Source organism: Mesoplodon mirus (genome assembly GCF_964341445.2).
Source record: "Mesoplodon mirus genome assembly, chromosome: 1".
NCBI lineage: Eukaryota > Metazoa > Chordata > Mammalia > Artiodactyla > Ziphiidae > Mesoplodon > Mesoplodon mirus.
Genome location: NC_138976.1, coordinates 224,856,947 through 224,880,913, shown reverse-complemented (window position 1 = coordinate 224,880,913; position 23,967 = coordinate 224,856,947). Strand labels below are relative to the sequence as shown.

Here is a 23,967-nt window from a genome sequence, read left to right as displayed (position 1 = left end):
TGCCGGCGTCTTATCCTCATTGTGTCTTACCTTTATACCACTCAAGTGTTTCTTGATTTGCTTATGGTCTGCCTCCCACTTTTGAGTGTTAGCTTCGAGAGAGCAGAGGCGGTACTTGGTCCCATCCTCCCACCCCCATCTTCGTCTTAAACATCTTGCAGAGTCCTGGCATGTAGTGGGCATTTTATGAATGTCGAATGAATGAATGGGGTAATGGTTAGCATAAGAAGTGGTCAGCAGGAAGCCTTCATGAGGTTGGAGGTCACTGGTATGTTTAAAAGCATGATTTGGGAGGGGGTGCAGTTGTTGGTGATGGGGCTGTGCACTGACCGCAGCAGTGGGTGGCTGAGTTTACGGGCAGAAGGGGTGACTGGAGCCCCGGCCTTGGAAGGCCCGATGGCTGGGATGGGTTATCAGCGTGGGCATTGAAACCTCTGACAGAGATCACAGGGCATTGAAACCTCTGACAGAGATCACAGGAGTCCTTTGGCCTTTATCGCAGGAAGGTGAGGAAACGTTCACTCACGGGTGCTGGGCTCCCTGCGCTCTTCGTGCTTCAGACGGTCTGTGGCCCTTAGTTTTGGAGGAACTCCTGGAAAGGAGGTTTTCATGTTCTCGGTCATAGTTTCTTCTTGGAACTAAAGAGGTGCTGCTCTGCTGCCTTCTCCCATGGGATGTGGCTGCGGGAAAGTCTGAGGCCAGCCTGATTTCTCTTCCTCCTGGTGGGGATTGCTTTTTCTGCCGGCATGCTTGAAGAAGTCTTCAGTTATAGCCTGTCTTTTCCTTTCTTTTGAGTTGAGAGCAGTGTATGTGAAAGAAGACGAAATGCAGCTGCGTTAGGTAATTGACCTGTGAGCCCCCTTAATTAAATCTTAAAGTGACTAGAACTCTTGTGTTTCTGAATATTTATTCCTTTACTTGTACGAGGCTCCTGGACATCGGCAGAGATCAGAAGAACTGTTCTAGGTGTGGGCTGTGTCTTCCTGTGGTCACTCAGCTCTCCAGGCCTCCTGTTGGATGGGCTCTGATTGTGACCTGAAGCCCAGACTGGCCGTGAACCAACAATTGTATTTCAACCAAGTACAATCAACATGATTCCATTCTAGAATTAATCCCTTCAGTCTGTCTAATAGGGCTCCCCAGTGTTAGAATCCAATTTTTCTCTAACAGTAAGACCTTTGGTTAGTTGCACACCTTCTGAAATTGCACTCAATGGGGTTTAGAATCTAGGAGGACTTAGGACCCTAGAATTTCTTTCGGGGCTGAGGGGCGGCAGGGTATAGTGGATGGAGCATGGGCTCTGAAGTCGGTCCCACCTGAGGTCAAGCTGCAGAGGTGCCTCTGATTAATTTGATTCAGCACAGGTTGCTTGGCATAATGGGATAGTGCTTGGATGTTATGAAGAATGCAGATAATATTTGTAAACTATGTTGCACGGTACCTGCCATAGAGTTGGCTAAGTGATCATAGTTTTTATCAGTATTTTGTTAATTTGTGTAGCTGTTGCATATTGAGTTTTAAGAACATTTAAATTTGGACACGTTAAATCTAGTTAGTGCTACTTCTAGATGGCTAGTCTTATATGTTGGTTAGTGTTTTTCCTTGATGTAAGCAAATTACTGTAGTCACACTCTAGTTTGTTAACCTGTGTTAATTGGGATTAAACTTTGAGATGGCATAATAGTTGGCCAACTCCCTGTTTTATCTCCTGCGCACTTGGGGCTCTTAAGGTTATGGCTTTAGGAAAGTGGTCTCTTTTATCTCAGGTAATCTTTCTTCAGCCCCTCTCACAATAGCAACGCTCTCAAGCTCGTTTTGAGCACAGTGTTAAATCACTGACTGGGGCACTGGGGATAATCTTAAGTATGACTCTTGACAAGTTAGGTCATCATAGAAGCCAAAGGAGGACAGTTTGCTGGTGTGTCTTGACTTGGATCCTCTTCTGTCCATCCTTATAAGACTAGCTCTTCAAAATATTTCTAGCTGCCTCCCTGAGACCTGTATTCATCGTTGGCCTCCCAGCCTGAGCATATCCCCTATTGGTCCTAATAGAAAAGATGGTTAATTTTTTATGCCTAGCACTTTACAAAGTATTTTTATTGTCATTATCTCAGTTAATCCTCACAACAGTCCAGTGAAGGATCTTCCTTTTACACATGAAAAGAAACCCCAGAAGTCTGCAGAGTTGAAGAGACTTGCTCCAGACCATGTGGTTTAGTGAAATGACCCAACTCACCCACATACAGTGGTGTTGACACAAGGTTTTGTGTTGTCCTAAACTGCCTGAGTGGGATTCTGTTTCAAATAGTATAAAATGAAATCCTGTGTATGGGGTGGTTTTTTTGGGGGGGAACGGGTGAAATTCACATAACATAAAATTAAGCATTTCAGAGAGAACCGTTCAGCAGCATGTAGTATGTTCACAGTGTGGGGCAGCCATTGCCACTACCCAGTTCCAAAGCATTTCCATTGCCCTAAGAGAAAACCTGTACCTGTGAGTCATCACGCCCTATTTTCCCTTCCCCCAGCCCCTGGCAACCCCCAATTTACATTCTGTATCTATGAATTTACCTATTTTGAATATCTTATACAAACGTGACCTTTGTGTTTGGTTTCTTTCACGTAGCATAATGTTCTCATCCACATGTAGCATTGTATCAGTACTTCATTCCTTTTTATACCTGAATTATATTCCATTGTATGGAGTTACTACATTTTATTTAACCATTTATCTGTTGATGGACAGTTGGGCTATTTCCACCTTTTGGCTGTTGTGAATAGCACTGCTGTGAACATGCATGTACATATTTCTATTCTGTTACACAGCACTTCATGCTCCTAGGTATTTACCCAGGGAAACCATATGTCCTTGAAAAGAGTTGTATAGGAATGTTTATAACAGCTTTATTCATAATAGCCCAAAATTGGAAGTATTCCGAATCTTGATTGGGGTCTTGGTTATATAGTGGATATACTCATTGAACTGAAACCTAAGATCTGTTTAATTTCACTGTACATGAATTTCACTTTATTTTTAAAGAGAAAGAGAATAGGGCAACCCATGAACCTTAATTAGAAAAAGAAAATTCTGGCTGCTGTATTGTTTTAGTCTGTTTGGGCTGTTGTAATAAAGTACCACAGACTGGGTGGCTTCTGAACAACAGAAATTTGGTTCTTATAGTTCCGGAGGCTGGAAGTCCAAGATCAGGGCGCCGGCATGGTTGCGTTTTGATGAGGATCCTCTTCCTGCTTCATAGTGGGAGCTTTTCCCTTGTGTCCTCACGTGATGGAAGGGGTGAGGGAGCTCCCTGAGGTCTTCTTTTATAAGAGCACTAATCCCCTTCCTGAGGGTCCCACCCTCAGGACCTCATCGCTTCCCAAGGGCCCCATCTACTAATACTGTCACCTTTGAGGGTTAGGATTTCAACATAATGAGTTCTGGGGAGACACAAACATTTAGACCATAGCATATATTAATATAGGGGGATAAGGGTGGAAGCAGATCAGTTAGCAGTATGGCTTGGCTCAAGATGGTATCAATGGAGCTGGTAAGTAAGTGTTCAGATTCTAGGTCTATTTTGAAGGTAGAGCTAATTGGGTCTGCTGATGGATACGATGGTGGATTTGAGGAGAAGAAAGTTGTCAGGGGTGATGCTAAGGTTTTGGATGAGATGGAGTTGCCGTACACTGAGCTGAGGGAGACTGAGGAGCAGGCTTATCGGGAAATCAGGGATTTGGTTGGGGACATGCAGAGGCGCCTGCCTGACATCTAAGAGAAGGGGTGGAATAGGCAGTTGTGATCTAGGAGGTGGCAGTTCAGGGCTCTGATCTAGGGTGGAATGTAAAATTTGGAGTTTTCAGCACAGATGGTGATTCAAGTCCTGAGACTGAAGGACTTTCCCAAAGGAGTAAATGTAGACAGTGAAACCTGAGAACTGAACCCTGAGGCACTTTTAACTTTTAGGGTTAGGGAGACCGAGAGGAATCCAGCAAAGGGCAGTGAGAAGGCCTGGCCAGTAGGGTGGAAGGAAAACCAGAATACTATGGTGTCTTGAAAGTCAAGTGTGGAAAGTGTTTCATGGAAAAAGGTTCATCATCTTGGCTAAATAATATGAGGACCAAGAATTGACTGTTAAATTTAGTCGTGCAAAGATTACTGATGACCTTGATGAGAAGTTCCTGCGGTATGTTAAGGGTGAGCACCTGGTGTGTGAGCTCTGGAGAAGATGGGAGGAAGGTGATTGGAGGCGGTGCATGTAATGGGGAAAATTGCAGCCTGTTTGTGTGCTTATAGAAATGATCCACAGAGAGGAAAAATTTGATGAAGCAGGAGAGAGGGGAGCTAGAGCTAGAGCTGCAGCCTCAAGTTGGTAAGAGAAGGGAAGCGGTCAAAGGCTGAAGTGAAGAAATGGCAATGAACCCAGACCAGCGGGAGGGAGAGGAGAGTATATGGGCAAGCCGCAAGTCAGTGGGTAGAGGATGAGGGGAGATGGGTCTGTTGGTTTCTGTTTGCTGAGCGAAACAGGAAGCAACAGCTATTAGCAGAGAGTGAGGAAAGGTTTTCAGGGTTGCAGAGAGGGAGGGTGTGAAACAATTACCTGGGAAAGTGGAGTCCGTGGATTAAGGAAATGTAGTTTGATTAAGGGGCAGCTGTAAGGGGCCATTTGAAGTTAGTGGTGGAGGTTTTTCTCCTACCATGTTCAACTGTTCTTGGGCTGGCATGAAGTAGGCAGAAAGTTGGGTATTAGTTGGGTTTTTGCTAGTTGGGGTACCATTGAGATGAGAGAGGGGAGGGGCAAGAGTATTCAAAGGGAGTGATTACAATGATGGACTATAAGGTCTACACTAGGACGTGAGGATCAGGACAGGGTATGGATAATGAAAAGGTGGTAGGATCAATGAGTTGAAGGATCCATCAGGGTTGAGGAATTGCTGGCGCTGGCCTCTCCAGGAGGAGGTAAGCAACAGTCAGGACCACTGCTGTGGAAGATTCGGTGGTGGGCATAGGGCGCTTGAAATTGAGATGACGGGAATGGTTGCAATTGTTTGGTAATGACGGAGTTTAGGGTATGATTAATACACTCAGTAGCTTGTTTCCATCCTTTGCATGTTTCCTATTTTTAATAGGAAAAACTCAATAAAGCATTTAGATTCCCTTTTATATATTAACTTCATTCTGGCTAATTTGTCTTGTATTAATTGGTACAGTGTTAGGGCTTTAGTGATTGCTTAACCCATATTTTCTTTTTTCCTCCATTGATAAATCAAACATCTGCCATTTTGTTTGTGAAAACTGAAATAGAAGAGTACGGTCTAACTTTAGTATGAGCTACGCACGGAAGTAGCCATGTCCTCCTTAGTTAATAGTACTGAAGTTTCAAGATAAATTGAATTTTCCCACCAGATTTAAAATGGCTAACGTAAAATGGGTGGTAAGACTACAGTACAGCAGCTCTGTCGTAGGCAGCATCATGATCCTCCAATGGTGTCACATCCTAATCCCCAGAAACTGTAAGTGTGTTACCTCACATTGCAGAATGGACTTCACAGATGTGATTAAGTTAAGGATTTGGAGATGGCATGGTTATCCTGGGTTAGCTAAGCGGGGTATGTAATCTAAGGGTGCCTGACGAGTGGAAGGAGGAGGCTGGAGGGTCAGAGGCAGAGGGATTTGAAGACGCTGCACTGCGGCTGGCTTTGAAGATGGAGGGAGGGGCCGTGAGCCTGCGAGTGCATGTGATGCAGTCTCTAGAAGTTCCTCTAGAGCCTCAGAAGGAGGCGTTGGCCTTGAACTCAATCAGTATGACTCCAGCGTCTATAAAACAGACTAACTTGCAGGCCAGCTGAGCTTGATCATAGCCCGATGGGGTGGGGTACATTATATCTAATTAAGAAGTGGGACTCTCAGGAGGGGAGGTAAAGGAGGCAGTTTTTAACACTGTTTATTCAGATACCAATCAGAGTAGCCGCATCTGCTGCTGCTCAGTTGTACTAGAGCAATAACCCTGTGGTGGAGAATGACACACAAGACTGTTTACCCTGATGTTTTAAAATATATATTAGATAACTGTTTTTAAATATATATATTAGACAATATTATATATATAATATCTATATATAGATGATATATATATATTATAAATATGTATTCGATATATTAGATATTCTTTTGCTTAGATTTCTGTGCTCACGAAACAAATGCTTGATTATAATTTGGCTTCCTGTGCTGCATGTCTACATGGAAAGAGCTCAGTGAGCAGATGATTCAATTATCTGGTTCCCTTTGATTAATACATGGGTTTCCAATATGGTTTGTTTGTGGACAGGCATGGCCAGAGGGCTCTCATTCCTCTTGGTCCCCTTGGCTGCTGTAATTTTCACTTAACATTGCTGAATTGGTATTCTGGTTTTAGTTAGTCTGTTGAAAGTCAGCCGGTCCCTGGGAGATGGCTGTACTTGATACACTTGACGATCATTTTGCTGACCCTGTGAGGATTAGTCTCTGGATCTTGAAAATTCAACAAGCTAATATAACCCCAGAAGGCTTGTGTGAGACATAAGATGTTTTCGCCAGGTGACACAGCCCTGCTTCTTCAAAGCTGAGAGATAAACATGAGTGAGCTTTGCTTAAATCTGAATTTCTGTAACTGAAAATCAGGAAAGAGGCAAACACGTTAGTTTTCAGAATCACGATAATTGCAACACCTGTATAGGTTGGAAAAATGGGCCAAAAGTAAGGTGAAATATAGCATAACCAAGTGTAGAGTTTTGTACCATATCATTTTTTTTTAAAATTCGAAGTGTTGGTTGTAAGAAGATAAAGTTTATTGGAAGCCAGGAGAAGGATGGTACCAGAGAAGCAACATGATGTTAGATGGTGTTGATAGAAGTGTAGTATTAAGCACATGGGAGGTAATTAGCGTGTTGTACTGGTACAAAACATTTTAAGAGGATCCTGGGCATTTTATGAGGGTGTTGGCAAACAGCAGAGTGATCAAGATGGTAACCATGTAGATATGAAGTCATATACAGTCAGTCGTCTGTATCTGTGGGTTCTGCATCTACAAATTAAACCAACCTTGGGTCAAAAATATTAGGAAAATTCCAGAAAGTTCCAAAAAGCAAAACTTGAATTTGCTGCCTACTAACAACTATTCATATAGCATTTACATTGTATTAGCTATTGTGAGTAATCTAGAGATGACTTAAAATGTATGAGAGGATGTGCGTAGGTTGTATGCAAATACTGTGCCCTTTATATAAGGGACTTGAGCATGTGCTGATTTTGGTATCCATGGGGGAGTAGGGGGGAGGGTCCTGGAACCAATCCCCCATGGATACCGAGGGACAACTGTAGACAGAAATGGGAATATTTAACCTAGAGAAGAAGTTAGGGTTGAGGAGGAGGTGAACATAATAGTGTTCTGCATATGCAGAATTTGTAGTACAGCTAAGGAACAGGGGTTTCTCCAGTTAGATCTAGAGGTTAGAACTAGTGCCAGTAGGTGGACATTAACTGAAAGACACGTTTTTGATGCCATACACCCATCGCAAACGTTGGATCACCTATACATACCCCTGCCATTTCTCCCTCCCTTCCTCCTAAAGGAACCTTGATTTTGTCTCTGCAATCTACCCTCTCTGTAGAGGTTTGTCTTTCAAGACAGGCAGACCCCAGCTTCAGGGGGGCAAATCATGATTAGTCTTAGCCAATCATGATAGACCCCTTTTCCTTACTGGTGACTGGCCAGACGTAGTTCTGGTCAGTAAGATGTGTGCCAGCGTCTTCAGACACAGGCATTCCTCTCTGATAAAGAGATTCAGCAGGGAAGAAATAATCTTCTTACGCTGGACATTGTTATGTCTGCATGTGAAGCCTGGAATGGTAGGTGCCATCTTGAAACCATAAGGAGAGCTAAACCAGTGAGCTAGTGGCAGGGTGACAAGAAGAATGTAGCCTTTGGTGATACTGAACCACTGAGATAACAAACCTTGGAGAGACATGACCTCAGGCCTTCTTATTGAACAATACAAACAGATGAGTTAATTAATATATCCTGATATAGCTGATTTTTCCTGAATTGTGTAAGACCAAAATGATGCCCAACAGAGCTGCTCTGAAATGAGAAAGATTATTTTCCAAGGAAGCAGTCTTTTTGTCTTTGGAGATATTTAAGCAAAAGTTGAGTGAACATTTGATAGACTTGGGATTCCAGCACTGGTGAAAATTTGGACTAGTTGACTTTAGCTCCTTCCTAATTAAAAGATTCAGGCTTTACCGTTCTAAACACAAAATAAGGAAGCAATCCGCAGTTCAGACAGAAGTTGGGACTCACTTAGCTTCTCCATTTGGTGCCCTCTTAGCTCTCCTAGCATCTCTACTGCCCTGAGGGATGAATGTGGAACATGGTTTCTCATCATCCTGGATAGCCCACGATCTGCCGCTTTATATCAACAGCTTCCAGAGGGAAGGAAATAGGACACAATTGTGTTTTAGTGTAAAAGACCTTTTCTGTTGTTTAGATGCACTGATTTATGGAGAGAAGAAAGTATCTCAGAGTAGATATTAGAAGTTTTGTTTTACTGTAGTAAAATCTTTTTAGCTTAGTTTTTTTCCTTTTGGAAAATGGACCACTTACTCCAGTGTTATTAATAGAGGATGTTGCAGAGACACAATGAAATGATAATACAGTGGAAAATAGTGGTAGTGGTGGGCATTTATTAGAAATGTTTTCTGCTATTTGAATAGTTTTTTTTTTTTTTTTTTGATGGTACGCGGGCCTCTCGCTGTTGTGGCCTCTCCCGTTGTGGAGCACAGGCTCCGGACGCGCAGGCTCAGCGGCCATGGCTGACGGGCCCAACCGCTCCGCGGCATGTGGGATCCTCCCGGACCGGGGCTCGAACCCATGTCCCCTGCATCGGCAGGCGGACTCTCAACCACTGCGCCACCAGGGAAGCCCCTGCTATTTGAATAGTTTATAAGTCTTTATTAAATTGAGGCCAAAATAAGTAGCTCATTATTAAATTGATATCCCTGAATTTCAAGATGATAGTGAGAAGCTAAGTGATTTTAAAAACAGAAATGAATACAAATGACTCTACCTGTATTCATTATGGACATTATCAGAAACACTAGAGTTAAGTCCTTCTCAGTGTTTAACTGGGTTGTCTTATTGTATTTTAGAAATAAAGGCAAAAAAAGGTTTTAATTCAGGTTTCAATTTCTAACATGACCCGAAGGTGGTATAGAAAGAGAGGATTGTCCACATATTATTGTGAAGTTTCTTTTTGAACTTAGTTTTTATTTTCTCATGAAGCATGTTTGGCTTATGCTCTCAGGAAAATTAATTAACATCTATGGTTACGTTAAAAAAAATGACAATCTTCTGTTACACATTACCACAACATTTCAGAAGCTATAAGAATGACTCAAGAGTAGACAAGTTTGATTTCTGGAATTGTGACATAACTGGTAGTTTTGGGAGCTTCTCGTTTTTCTCTTCATTTTAGACTTCTGTTTCATTAACTTTCCCAAGACCCACTCTGCTATTAAAACTTTTTCCTGTCCAACCCTGGATTCCTCCCTCTCCTTGCCTAACAGGATATTTTTGAACCACCACTAACCCTGGGCACTTAGTCAATAAGGGAAAATTTGTCTGTGGTCTCTTCTGTCCCTCTTTACATGGCAGATTTCAGGTAGAATATACAGGGCTCTGTCTTCCTGCTCCTGGGCAGCCATATTGATCTTTCTTGGGTATTGATAGACTCCAGATCTTCTTCATTATGCCTTTCACCAAAACATATTAATTCTATGTTTCCTGCCTACTGTGCTCCTGTCTGTTCGGTGGTGATTAATCTCCATGAACTGAGCCATGAACTGAGTTAACAGATGTTAGCTTGTTAACCCTCCACCCCTTTATTTACAAGCCAACGGACCTGGGAATGCCTGCAGATGCATTTTGGCCTTGACGTGCCCTGTGCATTGTGCCGTGGGCGCCAGTGTCCTCTGTGGGCGCCTGCTGCACTGAGAGGCGGCGCTTCTCCTGCCTCCCCCACTCTTGCTGCTCGGAGCAGTGCTAGGTGCCCTGCGTCCTGTCTTCAGCGCAATACGTAGGGCTGGCTTCCTGGGCCAGCGGCTTGTGCAGTTGAACAGGGCCCCGCACTGGGCTTAATGTTGTCCTGTTGCCATCCTGAAATTCTTAACTTTTTTTTTATGAGGGCCCTGCATTTTTGTTATGCAGTAGGCCCTGGAAATTATATAACCTTCTCATCAGTAAGCTTTGCACTCATTGCCTGCTTTCTCTCCTCCGTTGGCTTCCGGCTTTCCCTGTGGGCTTTCTGTGCTGCCTCGTAGCTTCTGCTCACCCCACTTACTTCACCCCCCACCCCATGTACGGCTACCTCACATAAGTGGAATCTGCAGGAAACAGAAAGTCTGAATTACCTAGTAACTGTCTAGCTGGTATCTGTCAAGGCTACCTGTTAAGATCCTCACAGCTGTTTCTTTGTTTTTTTTAACATCTTTATTGGAGTGTAATTGCTTTACAGTGGTGTGTTAGTTTCTGCTTTATAACAAAGTGAATCAGCTATACGTACACATATATCCTCATATCCCCTCCCTCTTGCGTCTCCGTCCCACCCTCCCTATCCCACCCTTCTAGGTGGTCACAAAGCACCGAGCTGATCTCCCTGTGCTATGCGGCTGCTTCCCACTAGCTATCTATTCTACATTTGGTAGTGTATATATGTCCATGCCACTCTCTCACTTCATCCTAGCTTACGATTCCCCCTCCCAGTGTCCTCAAGTCCATTCTCTACGTCTGCGTCTTTATTCCTGTCCTGCCCCTAGGTTCTTCAGAACCTTTTTTTTTTTTCTTTTAGATTCCATATGTATGTCTCACAGCTGTTTTAAGGTTAGTCCCCTTGGGATCGACAGTATCATTCCATTATGTTTACATTTTCATTTGGGTCCTTTAAGTCCCTCACTATTAATATTTTTAGCGTTTAGCTATATACATATCTAATATTGTGTAATACAGTCTGCTTAAACCAGTCTGATTAGAAGAAAACATTTATTCAGAAATACGGAGAGAGGTGACATTATTAAGAATCTGAATACTTTCCAAGAGATCAGGACTCCAAGCTAGTCAGCTGTGTTTGAAGGATTATGTAGTATAATGTATACGAACGTACTTTGTAAACTCTAAATTTTTGCCAAGTGCCGGTTTTCTTAAACAGAATTGTTTATCATCCTGTGTACTGTGGATGGGAATGTAAACTAGTAGAGCCACTATGGAAAACGATGTGGTAGTTCATCAGAAAATGAAAAATAAAATTACCATGTGATCCAGCGATTCCAACTCTGGGTGTATACCCAAAAGACGTAAAAGAACCTTGAAGAAGTATTTGTACACCCATGTTCATAGTAGTGTTATTCACAGTAGCCAAAAGGCGGAATCCACCAAGTGTCCATTGATAGATGAATGGATAAGCAAAATATAGGCTATACATATGAATGAATATTACCCAACCTTAAAAAGGAAGGACACACAAAATAAACACATGAACCTGGAGGACTTTACGCTAAGTGAAAGAAATCAGACACAAAAGGGCAAATACTGTATGATTATGATTCTGCTTACGTGAGGTACCTATAGAGTAGTCAGATTCATAGAGACAGAAAGGAGAATGGTGGGTGTTGGGGGAAGCGGGGAAAGGGGAATGGGCAGTTACTGTTTAAAGGCTGCAGGGCTTCAGACAATATGACGTGAATCGTGGAGATGGATGGCGGTGGCAGCACAGCAGTATGAGTCTATACTTACTACTGCTGAACTGTGCACTTAAAAATGGTGAAGACGGTTAAAAAAAACTTAGCTGTAAATTTTATCTCAGGGGAAGAAAGGAAAGTAATAATCCTCATCAAGTTGGGGAGTGAGGAGTGTGTGGAGAAACAAAATGGCAGAATGTTGATAGTTATTGAAAGTGAGTTGAGGGTACATGAGGGTTCATTGCACTAGTCTATTGACTTCATATACATTTGAAATTTTCCGTAGTGAAAATATTTTAAATGGATGCCTGCCATTCAGTTTAGAAGACCAAATTTATTCATCAGGGGATTCTAGTGGCTGCTGCAACCCTCCATAACGATGGACATTTCCAGTGATGAGAGAGGGATATGGCCAGTGAGGAATGGAACAAATTGTGAGGCTTTCTGACTAGAAGAATGATGTCGCTTTTCACAGAGAAGGACATTGAAAGGGGTGTGACTTCAGAGGGCAAGAGTATCTCATAGGAAGTTAAAGTACCTGAGTCCCTCTTATTTGCTTTCCTTTTACTAGAACAGTTACTGACTGAGGCCAGGAAAACACTAAAATTTTTTATTGTGCATTAGTGCTCTTAATAACTGTATACCTTCTTCTTATGAGCCCAGACCGGGCTTTAGTTATTGCCTGTGTTGTTGGGAATTACAAAAAAAGAATGACACAACTACCTGACACTGTAAAGTTAATAGTAAAAACGCGAATGGCCTGCACTTCATTGAACTTGGACTTGTCATAGACATCTCTACATTAAGACAGTGTGGTTCTGTTTTCCAACACAGGCACTTTTTTCTATTTCTGTTTCAGTGCCAAACACAGGCACTTTCTTTCCCATCATGGGCAGAGTCACCACCCAGTTATAAAATGTTTCAGCTATTAGTCTGATCATTTCTTTTAGATAACACAATCTCTCTTCGCAGGGCTGCAGCATCTCAAAGAGACAGAAACCTTTTAATCTACTTCTAAGAAAACTAGACATCAGAAAGCAGAAACATTCTGATATGTATACACATTAAATTAAACTTCAAAATGTACAAATCCGGTCTTCTAGCCATTGTAAAACAGAGGATGAAGGAGAGGAGAATGTTTTTTATCATTTACATTTAAATTTTATAGAGTTCTCACTCTTGGTTATAATGTGGGGAATTTGGTACAAGAACAATGAAAGTATGTTTTGTTTGCTTTGTATAGAAAATATCTAATTAAGCTTAATTATATGATGGGCTGATTCTGAGCACAACTCAGATCACTCTGTAGACATAAAGAAAAGCCTTGCAAAGAGGTAACATATCTACAGCTCATGGTAAAAGAAGCACACTACTTTCTAAACTAAACAAATCTTACATTTCTTTCTAGATCAGTACCAACAGTTCTAATAGAATGTGGGCAGAACCCTTAAATGTTGAACCTAAGAAATTTGACATCTTGCCCCACCTACCAGAATAAGGTGAAAATACTCGCTGCTTATTTTCATTTACTAGAACATAAGTATGTTGATTTCCTGCTCAAATCTATAAATGTGGTGGCCATTGACTTTTAGCATTTGCTAAAATTATCAAAAATGAAAGGAATAGCATATTCCACAAAGTTTCAAAATGAATAGCCCATACATATATACATGTAAAGGGAAACATACACACAGTAACTTGCAGGATATAATGGCTAGTTAGTGTGGGATGGCATCAGCTTGTATTCTTTGTAACAGAGTAATCATACTTTTCAATTAAATGTCTATTTTACCTGGATGTCTAATTTTAATAATTTCAGTATGGGAGAACTAGACCACTGCCATGCACCCAGCTACTGGGGTAAGCACAAATGAATGGCAGTGTAATCTGAACATGTGTTCACAGACTTATCAAATTATATTAGGGCATTTGTTTAAAGGAATTTCTTGCTTGAGCTTGTACCTGTTCCATCACTGTGAGAGAGAATAAGGCATAAGATAAGGCAATTTCAAATATACTACTAATAGGGAACCTTATTAAATATGCTGGCTTCCCTGTACTGTTGTAATTAACTTTCTGTCAATGTGTTTGCTTCCAAGACTGATTTGTCCACTGCGCACATTTTGAATACCTGCTATGTATAAAACATTAAGCTAAATACTGAGAGAAGTGGAAGATACAAAAATCCATGACAGCTCGTGCTTTCAAGCTTAGGATAGAAGTCGTTTCAGAAGCTGAACTGTCAGTTGAAGACTGAAAAGGTGCTACATGTTAGGATCACCTAGGGAGCCTGTTAAGCGAGTGTGGGAGGAGTAGAAGTCAGGCTGCAAAGAGCTAAGGAGTTAAGGGTGAGAGACGAGCACTGTCCCTGGTGCACTTAGGATAAAGCCACAGCCCTCATCGGGCCACGTGAGACGGCTGGCCTGGCTGGTGCCTGTGGGCTCTCCGTCAGGGTCTGTTGACACACCGCCCTTCTTTCTGGTCCTCTCAAGTCACGGTGTTCTCTGCTCTCCAGCGCTTTCACATATCTGGTTCCCTCTGCCTGGAATGCTACTTCTCTTGTTCTTTGCCTGGCCAGTTTCTGCTCAGCCTTTAGATCTCATGAAATGTCACTCCTTCCAAGAGCCCCCGCCATTGCTGCCGTGTAGGACCACAGACACACAGGCCGTGCGGAGTGGCGGCCCAATCGAAATTAAGTCCCCTAATGATTCTGTTATAGATGCCAGTGTTTTTCCTGTGTGTCAGTTAACATTTTGAATCCATAAATGTATCTGCTTATCTGTAATGGAATCGTAAGCTCCCTGAGGGAGGGGCCTTGCTAATTTGTGTCCCCAGGCTCTGGTACATAGGCACTTTTAAGGAAATATATTTGAGTGAATGAACAAATGTAGATCATTCTTCAAATTCGGCATTTTGGCAGTAAAGAAAAAGAGGAAGAAGGACATTCTGAAGTCAGTGATGTGTTCAGGGAAATGGATCGTGTCTCAGTCTCAGGGTCAGGAAAATCTGAATGTGTCTGTAGGCAAAAAGAAAGGAACCATTGGAGGGAAAACGGAAGATGTAAATGAAGGATTAAAATTCCACAGGAGCTGTGTGATAGAGGAAGAGTTAGCCTTAGAAAGAAGGTCCCTGTGTACCCTTAGACAGGAGAGAGAGAAGGGTTTGGAAATTGTAATCTATTAGTGAGGACTCAAGTAAAATTATTATTAATCTGCTGATAATTTCCACAACACTTTCAATTATAGTGGCCTAGTATCTAAAGAAAAATGCAGGTTGAAAATGTTCAAAATTGTGTACGTGCCAGTGGTTACGCACCATGGCTCCCAGTGAGAAACGATGCGTCGTGATTGTTAGGCCCATTTGCCGTAAACTTTTGAGGGTGGAGGGCTCCTGCAAGTGCCAGCATCTAGTCGTGCCAGGGTAGACATGCCTCCTTGGCCTGCTGAATAATTCAGGGATTCTGCCTCTGGTTAGTGCTGATTTGGAACAAATGTGAAAAGGATTATAGAGTTGAGACCATTTTTAAATGGACAAATATTTTTTTGAGCATTGTTTGTTTCTCCTACCTAGGAGGCTGATTTTCTTCAGTGATGTTTTACTGGGAAGCCTGACCAGTTTCATGTATTGCTTATAATAGTGGGTATCACATAATATAGCAAGACTGTAATTTTTTTAAAAAATAATTAATTAATTGATTTATTATTGGCTGCGTTAGGTCTTCATTGCTGTGCGTGGGCTTTCTCTAGTTGCGGCGAGCAGGGGCTCCTCTTCGTTGTGGTGCGCGGGCTTCTCATTGCGGTGGCTTCCCTTGTGGAGCATGGGCTCTAGGCGCGTGGGCTTCGGTAGTTGTGGCACGCAGGCTCAGTAGCGGTGGCTCGGGGCTCTAGAGCCCACGTTCAGTAGTTGGGGCTCACGGGCTTAGTTGTTCCGCGGCATGTGGGATCTTCCCGGACCAGGGCTCAAACCCGTGTCCCCTGCATTGGCAGGCGGATTCTTAACCACTACACCACCAGCGAAGTCCCAAGACTGTAATTTTGAAGGAGCTGGGTTTGGAGTCTAAGATCACTGGAGAAGTCCAAAGCAACAACACACTTTTACTGGACTGGCGCCGGCTCTCGGATGGAGGGTATGGTAAACAATCAACGACTGACTTTGAGGCACATGCACACTGAGATATTGGATAGCCCATTAGGTCCTTAAAAGTAAACTCAAAACCTTGCAACCTGCCCCTGGTATATAGGAGTCAGCAGTGAAAGTGTACTTTGCCTGCCAGAATGTGGTGTGCAGATTTAAGAACATTAGAAGAAGCAAGCGATGGCCAGCTTCAAGAAGCACAGTGCCCAGGACCATGTTGACAGTTTATATCAGGAGTGACAGCTGAGTGCCTCTGTGGTCCTCAACAGTTCTCACATTCACAGGGTGGCTCGCAAGACGTGACTCAAGGCTATAAATTCTTTTCCATTTTGAGAAATCGATCCATAGTCTTGAAATGCTGAAATAGGAAAGCATCCTTGAAAAACATTTTAATTGTAATTATTACATATATAACAAAAATTACTTTATAAGTAGACAGTCCTTCTCCCTATTCTTACATGTTTTAAGAGTTTCTTAGATAGCTTTTCATAATTTTCGTGTTTTTCCCTTTCTTACTCATAGTGCACGCCTTTTAAAAATTAATTTTGAAATGAAAGACATTGTATTTCTGTTCAGCAATGTCATTTATGCACTTAGTAATACAGGTATTCCCCAGTTTTCAAAAGTTCGCTTTAAGCCACTTCGTTTTTAAGAAAGTCCTACTTTAGTGCCTGTTTTCACTAACCAGAAGAATTCTGAGGAGGATTTTTGCTTTTATGAAAAAAGACAAAAAGCAAAATAGGGTTCAGTGTCTGTTTTCCAGCTAGCTGTGACAGAGGCAGTGCACACCCAAAGCAGGTAAAGCGGCCCCAGTGAGCTCCTTCCCCAGGAACCGCACTCAGCATCTCAGCATCCAGCCTCCATAGCTTTGAAATGTGTGAGCATCTGTGCTTTATCTCGATTTATTTTGTGCATCCGTTAGCAAGATTGCCTTTGCTTTATGCCATTTTGGCTTATGAAGGGTTTCATAGGAACACTGTCCTTTCAGATAGTGGGTGAAGCCTGTATATCTAGGACACCTCCCCACAGCTATATGAGGTGACATATTTTTTTCGAAACAGCTTCCTTTTGACTGACGTTAGGATTGTTTTCCAGATTTTTTCTTTCATTTTTTGTATATTAATATTACTGGTGTAGTATTGTCATTATAAATAGTCTCCCTATACAAATAATCTTGCTTACATGAAAGAAGAAGTATAAAGGATCCTAGTCCCAGAAGTCAAGTTTGTGGGTTAAAAGCACATGGGTTTCTACATTTCTATAGATATTGCCATTGTTCCACAAAAATTTAGCACCAGTTTACACCTCTCCCAAAGGTAAATTTGAGCACCGCATCCCCCAGATTCCTGATAATCATTCTTCATCTGTTAGTGTATTTTAATTTGCATTTCTTAAGTTTTGAGTGAATTTGAAGGTATTTTCATTTTTATTTCTCAGTGAATTGTCTATAATCATTGCCCATTTTCCAGTGGATTGTCTTTTTCTTAGCAATTTGTAAAAACTGTGGATATTAATATTTGATGCAAATATTTACCTTGGTTTATTGTTTGTTTTTGTTTATAATTGATTTTTTGTTTGGTTTGTCTTTTGTAAAATCAATTGTAACTTCTTTTTGACTTCTAGTTTTTTTAAATCATAATTAAAGTCCTTCCTGTGTTTCAAAATATATTAAAAAATTGGTTTTATGTATTTTTATAGTCTCATGTTTTAACTTTAAATGTGGTATACCCAGAATTTGTTTTGGCTTGAGGAATGAAGGTAAAGATTTGGCCTTAAGTTTTCCAAATGGCTAGAGTTTGTCTCAGTGTCATTTTTTGGAGCATTTTCCCTTCTTCCTATAGAATCCTTGAATTTGAGATTTTCTGACTGATAAATGTATTTATAGTAACATCTAAACTAAGGGACTGATTTTCATGAGAATGTATTTTACATTGGATGCTCTTGAACAGATAGGCATTGTTTTTAAAGAAGTTTGATTCTATGATTTGTTGAAATTTATTTTTTTTAAATAAATTTATTTTATTTATTTATTTTGGCTGCATTGTGTCTTCGTTGCTGTGTGTGGGCTTTCCCTAGTTGTGGCGAGCGGGGTCTGCTCTTCGTTGCGGTGCGCAGACTTCTCATTGCAGTGGCTTCTCTTGTTGCAGAGCACGGGCTCTAGGCGAGGGCTTTAGTAGTTGTGGTGCACGGGCTCAGTCGTTGTGGTTTGCGGGCTCTAGAGTGCAGGCTCAGTAGTTGTGGCGCACGGGCTTAGTTGCTCCACGCATGTGGGATCTTCCTGGACCAGGGCTCGAACCTGTGTCCCCTGCATTGGCAGGTGGATTCTTAACCACTATGCCACACCGGGAAGCCCTGTTGAAATTTATAATTAACTTACTGGCACTCACTGATTTTATTAAATGGGAGACCTCAATATATCAGTCTTGAAGTGACAAATGGAGTTTTATGATTAATATAACAAGACTGAGTATAAAATTACTTGCCTTAATAAGCAATAAAGCATGTCTTCTGAGTATTTAAATCTCACTAGTTTATCATTAAAGGTCTTGACCAAAGTGAGAGTAGTGAAAATTGTAGAATTCAAAGAATAGGGTCAAATATTTGTTGTTGTTGCATTCTCTGGGTTAGATGGATTAGTTCAGGGAATATGATAGAACTGTAACTTGTATAACAAAACATACTGTGATTGAAGCAAAGGGGGGAAATGAAACTGTGAACATAGTATGGACGAGGATAAAAGTTACTTAAGGGAAAGATCTGAGTTTTGGAGAGGCAGCTACTTTTCGTTTTTTGCCAAAGAATGCTAGCAAATATGAATTGAGAAGAACTGTGGGTTCTCTTTGTTGATGTAAGACACAGATTTGGAATTTACAGATAAGTGAATGTTTAAGGCTTATAGCAAAAGTGTATCTATCAATCATTTATGTCTTCTTTGAAATTTATTGCAACTGAAAAAAGCAGGGATCTATGACATACATGATACATTGACTGTTTACAAATCAGACCAGCATGCAGTTCTCCTTGATGAAGATATAAAACTTATAGAATCATCTTATGAACATCAGTGGGAAATGAACTTCAGAGCTTATTGATTTTGTTTTTAATATTTTCACTTGAGGCAAGCCATAGCCTAAACCTAGATATGACTCGACAGTTCTTTTCTTCTTTATTCTAAATATTTAAGTGTAAATTACAGTTTATTCCTCTAAAGTGTGGTTCTGAGACCTAGAAACTTCAGAGTCAAACCGTTTAACTTTGTACCAGTTGTCCAGATATTAAATTTAGTTGGAATTCACATGAAAAATGAAGGAAGATAAGCTAACTCAGACGTGTTTATAGACCCTTGATTTAAGACAAACATAGAGCTTAAATTGAATCGTGTATATATTTTGATATTTTTTGGTAATGTACCATATTCCTACACAAAGAATTTCATTGGTATAGATCAAGCAGAGAAATGAAAAACATTGAACAATGTTAGTATAGACTCTAGTGGTAACTTATGTATTTTATTTAATTTAATGGATATGTATGAATGGTATAAAAAATTTATGAGATATTTGTCTTCATTACACTATAGTTAAGGCCAACTCTTTAAGTAACTGGCAGCAGAATTTCTGATTTTAAATTGTGGCTTCAGGTGAATGAAATACTCTTCTATTAAGTGCTTTTAAAGTTTCTTGGCTGACATAACCTTACAAAATAGTCTGAGATGTTTATACTTGGGGTTGAAACCACCAGTGCTCTCCAAATGAAGGATAATTAATTTTCAGGATTGACGTAGGGTTTTGAAAACACAAGCCTCACGTGGAAAGAGACCAGCTGGTGACTGGCGTTCACTTGCAGCGTGAGCGTTGGGCTTCTGAGTGGGTTCTGTTTCCAGTCCTACAGCCTCATGCAGCTGTCGTGTGACACATACCCATCTCCTCCTCTCATGGAAACAGCAATCCTTGTTTTCTGTCCCCTTAGCATTATAGCCCAGACCCGAGACAAAAAGTTAGGAAATAAAAGGCTAGGACCCCACTCGCTGAAGTTTGGAATCATCTTTCATATTCAGCATTTGACTTCCAGTGCTTCGAAACATTCCCTATTTGTGGAATGAGTGAACGCTCACTTTGTAGAAACAGGTTAATTTTCACTTACTACCAGCGTTACTGTTGGAACTAAGGGTTCTAAATACACAGAACTGTGTTTCTTAGGGCCAGGTCATTGTTCTGGTTCAGCGTTACGCTTCACTTTCTTGCCTTGGTTTATGTGCATAAAGAAGTGCTAAGCTGCTGTCTAACATCATTAGCTTCATTCATGATATTGTTACATTTAACTCTGTAAGAAATAAATAAATGTTTCATAGTCTCAGGAGATGAATAAAATATTACTCTGGCTTTGTTGCACCACCTTGGAATTAAATTGTCATTATTGTTATACCCAGCAAGCTGACAGGGTAAGAAGAGCACACTTTGTAAATAAGGTTGTGGTACTCTGGATGGAAATGTGTACATCTTCATTTTTCTGAGATGAATAATGCCTTCTAATATTTTACATTTTAGTGTCATGTTCGAGGTTTCATTTCATGACCATTTGTTCATTCACATGTATTTTTATTTTTAGCTCTAAGCGAAAGACATGAGGCCTAAGACTGAAATGAGGTTGTTTTGAGGCCATCTGATTTCTGGCTAGAAGGCGTGCGATCGCTTCGTCCTGAAACCACTGCAGACAGAATGGTAACGGCAAAGCCTGAGACAAAGAGAGGCCTTCATGTTTTTCCGTGTCTCCTCTCCTACCCCAGTTCCTTTCTTTTTAAGCTTAAAATTTTAAGTTGTGAACAAAAGGTATTAAACAACATGCTGCCATTCTAACTAAACGGGTTCAAGTATTTAATAACAAAAGGATTAATTATATAAAACTACATATTAATTAAACCTTTTAGAGTTGTTTAAACATAACTTTTAAAAAAAATGAGCTCTTGTGAGCTACTTAAGTAACAAGAAAATATTTATTATACGAAAGCACCTGAGCCCATTAGGTATTTGCAGATTGAAATAATGTTTTTCCTTCGAAAACCAATACAACTTGCTCTTAACAGGGACTACGGGCTTAATAAGGTTTTCAGCGTAGGGAGTAAGGATTCTTGCCACAGCTTTGCTTTTCTGTCATAAAGAATTTTGATGTTTTCTGTATGTGTGTGTTTTTTGCTTTTTATTTTTTAAAAGGTAAAGTGCCCATTAAGAATGTTAGTTGTTTCAGTTAAACTCCGCTCTAATTATTATAGGTATCTTAGTTCAACATATATTTTATAGTTGAAGATAACAGCACTCTGTTATAGTAAAACATTGTTCAGGGAGTGTAGTGACTCTCTTTATTAAGTTTATTCCAACGGACCATGGCCTGTTAAATGTGTTGATATAGCGGTGCTGATAAGGCAATCACTATCCTTCCACACCCCCAGAACAGAATTTCAGTAGATTCTTTGCTCAGGTTCAAATTTTATACTTTTTCAGAAGAAGTGGCTCTTCTTATTATTTCATTTCCTGTGCTACATGTAACAGCATTAATAGCAAAAATAATATTATAAATGTCTTATATTTAGTCTAAATTATACATCAGTTTGTTTAATTGATGAGGTGCTGAGAAAGTGAAATTGTCATCCTATTCCAGAGAGTAATGCAGAGGGCAAATTCTAAGGAACTGACAACAATACGAATTATTATTATTTTTTTAAGTCATGCTTATTTTCATGTTCTCTTCTAGAGGCTCAGTTGTAATATAGTTCTAAACATCACCTCATTTCCTTACAAACAGTGTTTTCTTAAAAACAGTATTACAAATAGTACTTTACTGACCGTATTCTCAGATGTTGAGAGTGACTTAAAATTTATAAAATATATTCTTCTTATTCATATATGTGACTTTCTGTGATAATAGACTTATTCACATGTTATGTAAATCCAGGCACTGTTTTGGTTGACCAGAGTGCAATGACTATATATCTGTGACCTCAATTTATACTTAGATAATTCAGCGTAGCCTTGTTCTAAAGAAAAGCAATGTACAGTAGGTTGTTTCCTTGTTTTATCTTATCTCTTAATTTGTTGTTTTACTCTTCTTCTGGAAATGTGAACTCTGAACTCCTGATTTTCTATGGAAAAATTAAATAGGCTGGTCTAAATAGCATGGTTTTTTTAAGGCTGTAGTTAGAAGAATTGTTCATATAGTTCATTTTTGTGTATTAACGTTTTAATGAGAATTATTGATTATTTTTATTTTTAGAAATTCTCATTTCTTGTATTTTCCCAAACAAAATTGTTTTTCTTTTTCAAATAAAGCCTATCTAGATTGACCCTTTTTGATGTTACAAGAACTTTGAAGATCATCTTTCTTATTTCATGTGCTAAAAGTTAATGTAATAGAAGCACAAAGACTATAACCATTACTAACTGGCTAAAACATAGTTTCTAAAGGTATGAATTACATAAGAATGAAATCAATAATTTCATTTATGCATCTGAATGTCTGTTACCTTAATGGTAGCTTTTCAAAGAAAATAAAGACAAATCTAATACCGCTTTAAAGCCTGAAGCTGTAAATATGAAGATATTTTGACCCAGTAAATATTTAAATAGGTAATGTGTATGGTTTAATATTTATTTTGTTATAAGTAAACTGCCTTGTTATTAAGCAAAACTTTAATAGACTTATAAGCGTATAACTGTAAATGAGAAAAAAATTAACTTTAAAATGTTTTGAAAATTATAAAAGTAAATATTGACCTTTTCTAAGAAAGTCTTTTCCTTTTGACATTGTTTAATTTTTTTTCCTTTTTGTTTTTTAGGTTTGCAATTTTTTTTGGTGATGGCATGTTCAGAATCTTGGATCCCTAAGTTGAATATGTTGGAAATATTTAGGAACTCTGGAAATTATTGTTTTTGTATATATAATGACTTTCTAGGTGAACCAATAGATTTAATAAAAAGTATATAAAAGAATAGGCATTATAATTTTGTATTTCTAAGTTAGCATGCATGTCCCAGATTCTCAGCTATCATTATTAGCGTCATACTCTGGAGACAGTTATCTTTTGAAGATTTGGGGGCTCTCATGGACCTCATATTTTCCCAGGCAGTTTGTGTAATCCTCCCATGCCAATTTGGTCAGCTTCTTTGCCTGCCTACCTTGTAGTGTAGCTTACTTAGATCAGTGGTAGTTCTTGATCAGGAGGAGAGAGAAGATAAAATAATCATCAGGTGAGTGCTCGCGTCGGCAGCACATAATACTAAGATTCGAACGATACAGAGAAGATTAGCATGGCCCCTGTGCAAGCATGACATGCAAATCTGTGAAGCGTTCCATATTTTTTTATTAATTAAAAAACAAATCATCAGGTGACAGTCCTAAAGGTAGTAATTCCAAAACTTCAACCTGGAAATAGCCTCAACATGGTCTATATCAGAATATGCAAATCCTATCCAATATATCCAAATACATTTGTGGCAAAATGCTGCCAATTTTCAAGTTAGATATTATTATGTGGGATGGAAGTGCCAATGAGGAGGGAAAGGAGCTGCTCAGTTTCACCTCCTCCTCTCTCCCTGTTGTAGAGTGAATAAATTTGGAGAGGAAAATGCCAAGAGGCAGACTGTGAATGAAAAGGAGAAGGAACAAAACCTGACTTTCCAAGAAGGACTATTTCCCTTAAAAAATTGAAAATTGCCTATATTCTATGTACACTGTTTTAAAACTATAGGCTCCTTTCATGTAGACCCAGAATGTGAACTAGGTCATTCTTGACCCTCGAAATGGGTGGAGATGTATTTGATAGGAGAATCAGTGCTTGGGTGACTGGAGTTCCATTACTGGTGGTTATCTTCTCTGGCCTGTTCCTGCTGGGATTAGGAACTTGAGGAACATTCTGGGTGGGTAGTTATTTTGATGGTCAAATATGATTGCCTCCCTATCCTTTTGACCAAAACTGGAGAAAGATTGATTTTTTTTTAAGACATTATTCAGAGCAACTTGAAAAAGGATTAAAGAGAAAAGATAAGTAGAATTCAGGGAACTATAGAGATTGA

The 23,967-nt window shown here is 40.0% G+C and overlaps 1 protein-coding gene across 2 annotated transcripts in view; it reads left to right on the top strand.

The window, feature by feature from the left end:
• The window catches only part of XKR6 (XK related 6), a gene marked incomplete at its 3' end in the record, with an annotated part of 278,166 nt that overhangs the window by 59,225 nt on the left and 194,974 nt on the right, over positions 1-23,967 (top strand). Inside the window, exons 2-3 of one of the 2 annotated variants that reach the window (XR_014293745.1) lie at positions 20,510-20,622; positions 22,731-23,142. The exons of the other annotated variant lie outside the window; for it this stretch is intronic. The remainder of the gene's footprint in view (positions 1-20,509; positions 20,623-22,730; positions 23,143-23,967) is intronic. 2 annotated transcript variants of the gene reach the window in all.